A 9,182-nucleotide genomic window follows, 5' to 3' on the forward strand; every position below is an offset into this window, starting at 1 on the left:
TAGTATTTCAGATTTGTTATCACTAAGATATCTGTTGATACTGCACTGAAACTGTTTTAACGAGTCAGGTTCGTATTCTTCTCCGTCCTTTTTCCTGGTTGACATAAAAAATCTAGCCAAATAGCTGTCCAAAACAATCTTTGTCAATTCCTCCAACGCACTCTGTTCGTCATTGTTTGTTTGTAAAAAATCTTTAAAACTGTTAATATCACTTTGTGTTTTTCTGACAATGTTCTTATTTCTCATAGACTCGGTAGGAATATCATTAACCTACTCTTTTTTTCGAAATCTACAAGGGTGTCTTTAACGTTCAAGAGATATGGCTCTCTCTTAACACGGGTCAGCCATTTATCGTCCCCTTCCGACGGACTATCATCGTTTCCTCAAGACTATACTCGCAGATGGTGTCAAGGGAGAGCCGAAAATTGAGTTCCTGAAATTTTCATCCCAAACAGGACTCGAACCAGGAACCTTTGTGTTAGTAGTCCGATGCACTAACCACTACACCACGGCCCTCAACAAAGTTTGCTACATCACTGACCACCGTCAACATCGTCCATCTTTGAAAAAGTAGCGTTATGACGTAATGACGTGACGTCATACAGATTAAAGGTGTGATAAAGCCTTTGCAGCCGTGCTGACATCGATATCATCACGGGTTGCTGATACAGCAAGCTTGCTAATGATTGTATTACACATATTATTTATCTGTATTTACTACTAAGTATATAATAAATCATAGTATTTTAATCTGTACATTTTTATCAGGTCTTTTATTTAACGTTTTAATTAGGTTTTGAATTTTCAAATGTGTTATCCTCGGCGATCATTCAAGATATCGCACCTGGGGAGTAACATTGGTACTGTTTTACAGCTTACCAGAACTACTTTATTATATCTTGTATTATTTCGAAATTGCTCATATATCCATTCTTACAACCTATGGTAATGATAAAACATTTGTGTCCGTTTATTGTTTCTGTTTTTTTTTTTGTTGGCTAGCACAAGATCTTAATAGCCTTTTATTGTATTGTTATCATTATTTCCTCATGCATTGTTATTACAGGAACTGCATACCTTGGATGTTTCGAAGACAGTAATAATAGAATCTTGCGAGGAAAATATTTACAGAATTGGGACTACCAAACAAACCCGTTTATGACGGTAGAACACTGCGTGTCATCCTGCGATGCTTTAGATTCCGATTATGCTGGTCTTGAGGTATAATATGAAATTTTTATAGAAGCATAAATTCTATAAAGCCACGTTGATCTGTTAGTTGACATTGTAGTTGTTGTCTTAGATAAGAATACATATTGCAGCCCAAAACAAATTTTATTTCCATGTATGAACTCTTCTAAACTCATTCGGTATTCAAGAGGTTGCAGCTGCTACTCAGTATTTTCAACTGGTCTCCAGTAGACGATGAACCAGGATTTTGTCAATAAAAAACCCCAACGTTAATCTGATGGTACCAAATCCTTGTTGACAAATATTCCTTATCAACTTCACAAATAATACATGATAGTTTTGAAGTATACGTTCTTTGTACTGACGTTGTTAGTTATTCTAATTCCGTGTTCTTTATTTTGTCTTTGTATATTTTTAAGCTTAACTGTTTATTCAGTTGTTCGTATCCTCCTTTTCCGTGGCTCGGTATATATACATCCCGTTATTGTGTTATAATGCTTCGGAAATTTTTTGTTTTCCGTTTTTACATTACTGCGTATTTTCTTTGTCTGTAGAGTTTATACATGCCATTTGTGTGTTTCTTTGTAGATAAAGGTGTCTGTTTTTTTTTACAAGATTGTGTGTCTGTTTTTTTTTAAAAGATTGTAACAAAATAGTGACTGAGGTTCCCTAATTTAATACATTTTTACCTATTCAGTCCGAATCCGTTTGTTTAGCTCATACAGTGTTGACAATATAATGTTAGAGGTTAAGCTTCCTTTATTAACCATGTTTAGTCCAGCATTATCTACACACGGAAATGAATGTCCAATGTCAGAAATATGCAAATTGTTTTCCATTTTTTTGATAAGTTTAAGTAAATTGTTGAAGTACTCTCCGTTTTGTATTTTATTGGGAGTTCGGTGTTTTTGTTATTTAACATTTTTTATTGTTAAGCTGATATTAATCACAAAAAATAATTTTTTGTATAAATTCTGTTCAAATTAAGTGCATGTTTTAATCGCTATTTTGTTTGTTTTCATATCTAGTAAGTGGCAAAGAAAGACATTTAGATAGTACATTATTGCTAGTTACTCTAGGCGCACAATCCGATTTTAATGTGAACATCAACAATGTTTTTTTTTTCTCACTCTAATACCTTGGCAAAAAAGATAAAGGCAACATTAGTATAAGAAAAAGGAGAAAGATCCTAAAAGTATTTTCTCAACTTAGAAACTAAGAACTTTGTTAATAAAACAATTCCAAGACTAGTCCATAATGAAGGTTGTTTAATAAACAAACAAGAACATATTTTATTGGAAGTTAAAAACTTCTTTAAGGATTTATATTCAAAGAAAGGTATAATAAATAGTGTTGATCTAAATGAGGAAATTCCATTTGCAGACGTTCCTAAGTTAACAAATGAAATAAGGGATACCCTTATGGGAAAAATCTCCTATTCAGAATAAACAGCTGTTATTAAAAGAATTAAAAGTAACAAACCAGTGAGTTTTAATTCTTTTGGATAGATTTAGGTAAATTTGTTCTTAGATCAATCAACTATGGGTATAATATGGGTGAAATGTCAGTATCAAAAAAAGAGGGATAATAACTTGTATACCAAAGGGAGATAAACCAAGACAATATATGAAACACTGGCGACCAATAAGTCTTTTAAACACAATATATAAACTTGGGTCTAGCTATATCGCAGAGCGTTTGAAGTCTATTTTATCACTTTTGATAAGTAATGATCAATCCAGGGTTCATTCCTGGAAGATATATTGGTGAAAATACTAGACTTAATTAATTTATGAAATATTATTGTATACAGAAAAAAATGATATACCTGGTATTCTCCTCCTTATTGATTTTGAAAATGCGTTTGATTCAATTTCTTAGAGTTTTTTTGAAAGTGTATTAGACTTTTTAATTTTGAACCTTTTATAAACATTGGACCACTACTTTTTATACCAAAATTCAATCTGCAGTAACTCAAAATTGCACTCTCTAAGATTTTTTTGAGATTCAGAGGGGATGCCGACAAGGGGATCCGATCCCCTGTCATCTAATATATTTTTACTTTGTGCAGAAATACTTGGTATACTTATACAAAATAATGACAAAGTTAGGGACGACATCAAAAGTTCAATGTAGAATAAAAAACTTAATTCACATAGTTTTTTCGCTGACCCCCCTACCCCCTTCTTAACTTAATTTGGGAATAATTGATAAACCTATGTTTGGATATATGTAAAATCAATTTTAGATTAACAAAACTTGCAGCAATGTTGACCCCCCCCCCCCAAACTATTTGATTTTTTTTTTATCCAACATCGATCTTTTGATGTCGTCCCTTAAAGGAATCACTATAGATGACTCAGAGTATCTCATCACAATATGCAGATGATACCTCTCTTATACTTGATGGATCACCTAAATCTTTGGATTCATCTCTTCGTACTCTAGATAAATATGGAGATTTATCAGGTCTTAATATAAACTTAGACAAGACCAAGGTTGAATGGATTGGGAAGAAAAGTTTAGCCAAGAAACTATGTGTGTTTAATGGGGATTGGAGTGGGGTTCCAGCAGATTTACACTTTTTGACATAAATTTCTTAATGGATATTAGTGAAATTGAAAATTTAAACTATAACCCGAGGTTGAAAGAAATCGAAAAAAATACAAAAACTTGGACTAATCAAACACTCTCACCAATTGAAAAAAAATAACAGTTATATAAACATTTATAATACCAAAATTAAACCATCTATTCCTGTCCATACCTAGTCCAAATAGCACAAAGCTAAAAAAAAAAAATACTGAAAAAATATTTTCCTTTATCTGGGATAACAAACCAGATAAAGTCAATAGAGACACCTTATCCAAACCACACTGCTAAGGAGGACTTAAAATGATAAATATTGAAAACTACATAAAAGTTCTTAAGTTAACCTGGATAAGAAGAATTAATAGAAATAATTCAAAACTAGTGAAACTATTCCTCTTTTCAGATTTTTTTGGAAATGCAATTTCTTGGTCCTTATAAAAAGTTTAATAATCCATTTTGGAAAGTATTGGATGCTTGGCAAGATCTTCAAAATAACTCTCAAATTAACACATGCCCTTCATTGAAGAATGATGGAATAAAGATTGGTAACCATTCAATTTTTGTACAGAAAGGAAAAAAGAAACCAGCCCAGACTTTTAATTTTACCTTTCGGTATATTGATGATGTACTGTCTCTTAATAGTAATAGATTCAGTGATCACTTACATTTAATATATCCAAGTGAACTCAAAAACAAATGAAAATGATATAAAAAACTTAATACTTCTGTTTACAAAATTCTACATTTATAAAAGCAAACTATCTATGGAACAAACCAATAAAATAGCACAAAAAATATTTGAAAGAAAACTTATCAATAGAAATAATATATTCTAAAAAAAACCAAATTACTCAGTAGGGCAGAAAACTGCTGGAACTCCTGGACTCTTTTACTTTCATAAAAACCAAAAAACAGATAGACTCTACATATAATGTATATATATTTCATATCCAAACAGCCTCTGTCTTAAAATCATTTTCTGCAATTGTTATGATATTGTAATTATTATATTTAATTATGTTGGTCTAATCTGTGTTGTTTGGCCTGATAGTTGTTTACAAAATAATCTTATAACTGTGCAGTTTAGAAATCCCTAGAACAATCACAGAACGATTGGAACTTTCCATTTGACTTACATAATGATTCCAGAATGATCCTAATAAAAGATGCGTTATTTAAACTTCTACATTTTCCTAGAAACTTCCGTTGTTACTTTCTAGGATGTTCTAGAAATGTCCGTGACAATTATATATATACAGACACTAAAGTTAAACTCTCAGACTTAGACATTGATAGACATTAGCATTCACAGCATTTGGATTGACGTTTTTATTCTACAAACAACATCATACTAGATTGTGACCTTAGTAATGGACGTAATATTCAGATTGGATTCCGAGAAGATTTCCGGATACAGATAAAGATTAAAGATTGGACTCTTATTTTGACAGTTAAGTTGACAGTTATATTTGTGTAAAACTTCTTGTAAACTTTTGTATAATAATTCTTAAACTGATTTGTGTCTTTTGTTGTCTACAATTTAAAGGTGATTTTGGCCGTAACACAATGTATCAAACAGCTGTGTCTATCAAATATATTATATATCTTATGTTTAGTGTATATAACTATTATGCATACAAATGTGTATAACTTATTATGTTCATGTGCAAATAAGAAAAAAATGAAATTTAATATAAAAAATAATATCTACACTATTAAACGAGAAGACCTCATTTTGTGTGTCGCTCTCTTCCTTCCACGATAAATTAATCATCATGCCTCTGTGTTCTAAAGGTAACATGCATAGTCGCATTTGCCATCCATTCTTTTGATTGTTCAGATTGAGATATATTTGGAGAAAAACGACAAAAAGGAGTCCGGATATTGATTCCGACATCCGACTGACTTTTAGTCATGGATAAGACTTCCGGTTTGAAACATCCACAAGTACAACCAATCGTATGATAGATAACAAAAATGAAAAATAGATACGCCAATGAGAGCGTTCTCCATATCATGGTGTTTAGATCTGAAGAACCACAACTATTATATCTCCTTAGACAGGACAATTATTTTTTATTGTTTTATCTACACGTAAACTACGATTATACTACTTTAATATATAGAGACTGTATTATGTCTACTGTTTTCTTTGAAATATTTACTATTTAAAAGGGGTCATACCAGCTGCATATAATTGAAATAAGTAAAACATGTGGAAACAAGAATGTGTCCGTAGTACACGGATGCCACATCGGCACTATATTTACTGAGTTTCGAGTTGATTGGACTTAACTTTATCAAAAACTACCTCTACCAAAAACTTTCAACTGAAGCGGAACAGACGGATGGACAAACGAACGAACGAACGAACAAACGAACGAACGCACGGACGCACAGACTAGAAAACATAATGCCCATAAATGGGGCATACAAATTTATTGTTGAAAGTGAAAGTAGTGATTTGGCAAAAATGAAAGTAGGGTAGAGATTAGAAGGAGGCAGGACCTTTTTCGGGACGTCGGGATCGATTGTTTTAAAGTTCGGAATTTGGGGCTTGGTCCTTACGGGATTTCGGGATATGAATTTCTTTAAATTCTGCATCTCGGGTTTCATGTTATTAAGCCCAGGATTTCGGGATCAGGACCCCTCCGACCACCCCTCAAATTAGCCTTAGTCGGTCTTAATCATTTATACAAGATTCATATCCTACCATTGGCACGTTAATAAGGCTCTTAAAAGAAAATGGATTGTCTTAGAAGCATATTTTATTCAGTAGACTAATAATGGTCTTTATTTAAGTAGTTACATTTATTTCATGTTTGAAGCGGTGCAAATTTTAAATTTAATTTGACTTTTACCAAAAGATGCATTGTAGTAAAGAAGAATAATTGTGGTCTGAGAACAGAAACACGAAAATAATTGAATTTAACAGAAAGGAAACAAATATCCGACTTTGGAAAAAGGGAGAGGGCTTTTGATGTCTTTTATGAAATTCTCCATACATGATATCTTTTACCAAAAATCATCCTACAACAGTTCACAAGCTGTATATGGCCGCGATTTCGCGGGTGTGTTCTAGTATATATTTATTTTTTCAAAACCTGTGCATTTGTTATACTAGATTATTATTGTAGGTATAATACTAACAAAAACTAACAACTGTATAAATATGTTATTTACTAATGTTAACGAGAACGGGATAAGGAACCGGTACTTGATGTTTTAAACTAACAAATGTTCAGATTTCAATAAAATATGATAAATTAAAAAATAACATTGGTATTCCGTTTTCAGATGTCGATAAATAAACCGTTTTTTGAATTCCTTGCACAAGATAGTTAAAGTTTCAAATTCTCACTGTAACGTCGAAGTGTATAGTGAACACTATACTCTGTAAATATTGGTAGCTTAGATAACACAAACAGTCGTTCAACCAATCTTTTTAGAAATTGATCTACATGTTAATACGGAAGTATTTTCTTTTTAATCCAGTTTTAGTTACGAATACTTCTTAGTTAATCAGAACGAAACAAAACAAATGAAAAATCTATACGGCTGATGTGAAGGAGAGCAAGAAATAAATAGATGAACGATGTTTTATTTTTTTGCAATTGGAGAAAAAATAGAGTCTTGGTATTTATGTACTATTTTTCAAAAAATAAAGCTCCCATAATAATTGGACATCTGTTGATTTTAAACTAATATAACGCGTCTAATAGCCCATCGCACATCAACGAAAAGACCATCGCTATTCACGTGACCATTGCGAAATCCGAGTACTTCATAATAATTCAATTTGACCTTGAAAAAATCAACATATATGACCCAACCCGGAATTATGCGATCTTATAGACAAATATAAACTTACTCCTATTGGTAAATGCTATATATAAGATAATTATTGTCGTGCAGTCAGATATACAACAAAAGAGGATTCATCGAATTCTGGGTGATCCAGTATTCCTTGACTGAGAGCATTTTCATCAAGTCATGACTTTAACTTATCTGCTATTTTCAGAATACCAGTACATATTGATTAGACTACTTTTCTTTATCTCAAAATCTAAGATATACGACCAAGTTTGCTGTTGAAAGTCTGTTCTCATCATATTCACAACAAACTACCATGCCAGTCGAATCAAGGAGCTACTAGTATACGAAAAGAAAATTTCTTTTAAAATTGACTTCGATATTTTGAACTGCAATTATAAAAACTGTATAGTCGTCCGATTATGAAATCTCTGTAATAGACATACAGACTTTTTTGATATATTTGTTTTCTATACATTATTTGACTATTCTATGAAAAACAATAACTCCTGTATGGTGTTCGTTTAGTTCTTTTGTCATATTTGTCCAACCGTTTTTGCTCATTTAGATTTTATAAACATGTTAACACAGTTAATGTTTTTTTCTGCATTTGTTTCAACAAATGTGTAAAAACGTAATGATGCATCAAACCTTTTAAAAGTACCTTCTTGTTATTACAAGAGACTTTAAATTCTAAATCTGACTAGATTACTCAAATATATCTTATTAAAGCACCTGTCTGTCGACCACGTTTTTCAAATAGACTTTTCAAGTCAAGAGCTTCTTATTCAGTGGTTGTCTTTGTTTATGTGTAACATTTTTGTTTTTGGTTTATTTTTTGTACATAATTAGGCCGTTGGTATTCTCGTTTCAATTGTTTTACAATTATAATTGCGGACCTTTCATAGCTGGATATGTAGTAAGGGCTTTGCTTATTGTTGAAGGCCCTATGGTTACTTATAGTTTTAAATGTTTGTATCATTTAGTCTCTTGTGGATAGTTGTCTCCTTGACAATCATACCACATCTTCTTTTGAATGTTTTCACTGCTTCTAAAATATATCTTCTATCTCATCAAAAATGATTCCGCTCATTACGAAATATTTTCAAGTTTGAGTTTGGTTTGAAAAACCTACATTGATCAGCAGGAGAAATGGTATACATGTATATATTAATCGATTCTGAACACAACTAAACTTATTCTACTTATGTTTAAAAATAACATTTTCAAAGCTACGTTTTGGCCATTGTTATATCATAGTTCGTTTCTGTGTGTGTAACATTTTTACGTTGTGTTTCCGTTGTGTCGTTTATTTTCTCTTATATTTTAGTGTGAATTCATATTACGATAAGACGTGTCACGGTACTTTTCTATTCCAAATTTATGTATTTGGTTTTGATGTTATATTTGTTATTCTCATCGGATTTTGTCTAATGCTTAGTCCGTTTCTGTGTGTGTTACATTTTAATGTTGTGTCGTTCTTCTCCTCTTATATTTAATGCGTATCCCTCAGTTTTGGTTTGTTACCCCGATTTTGTTTTTTTTCCCATAGATTTACGAGGTTTGAACAGCGGTATATTACTGTT

The sequence above is a fragment of the Mytilus galloprovincialis genome, chromosome 5 (genome assembly GCF_965363235.1).
Source record: "Mytilus galloprovincialis chromosome 5, xbMytGall1.hap1.1, whole genome shotgun sequence".
NCBI lineage: Eukaryota > Metazoa > Mollusca > Bivalvia > Mytilida > Mytilidae > Mytilus > Mytilus galloprovincialis.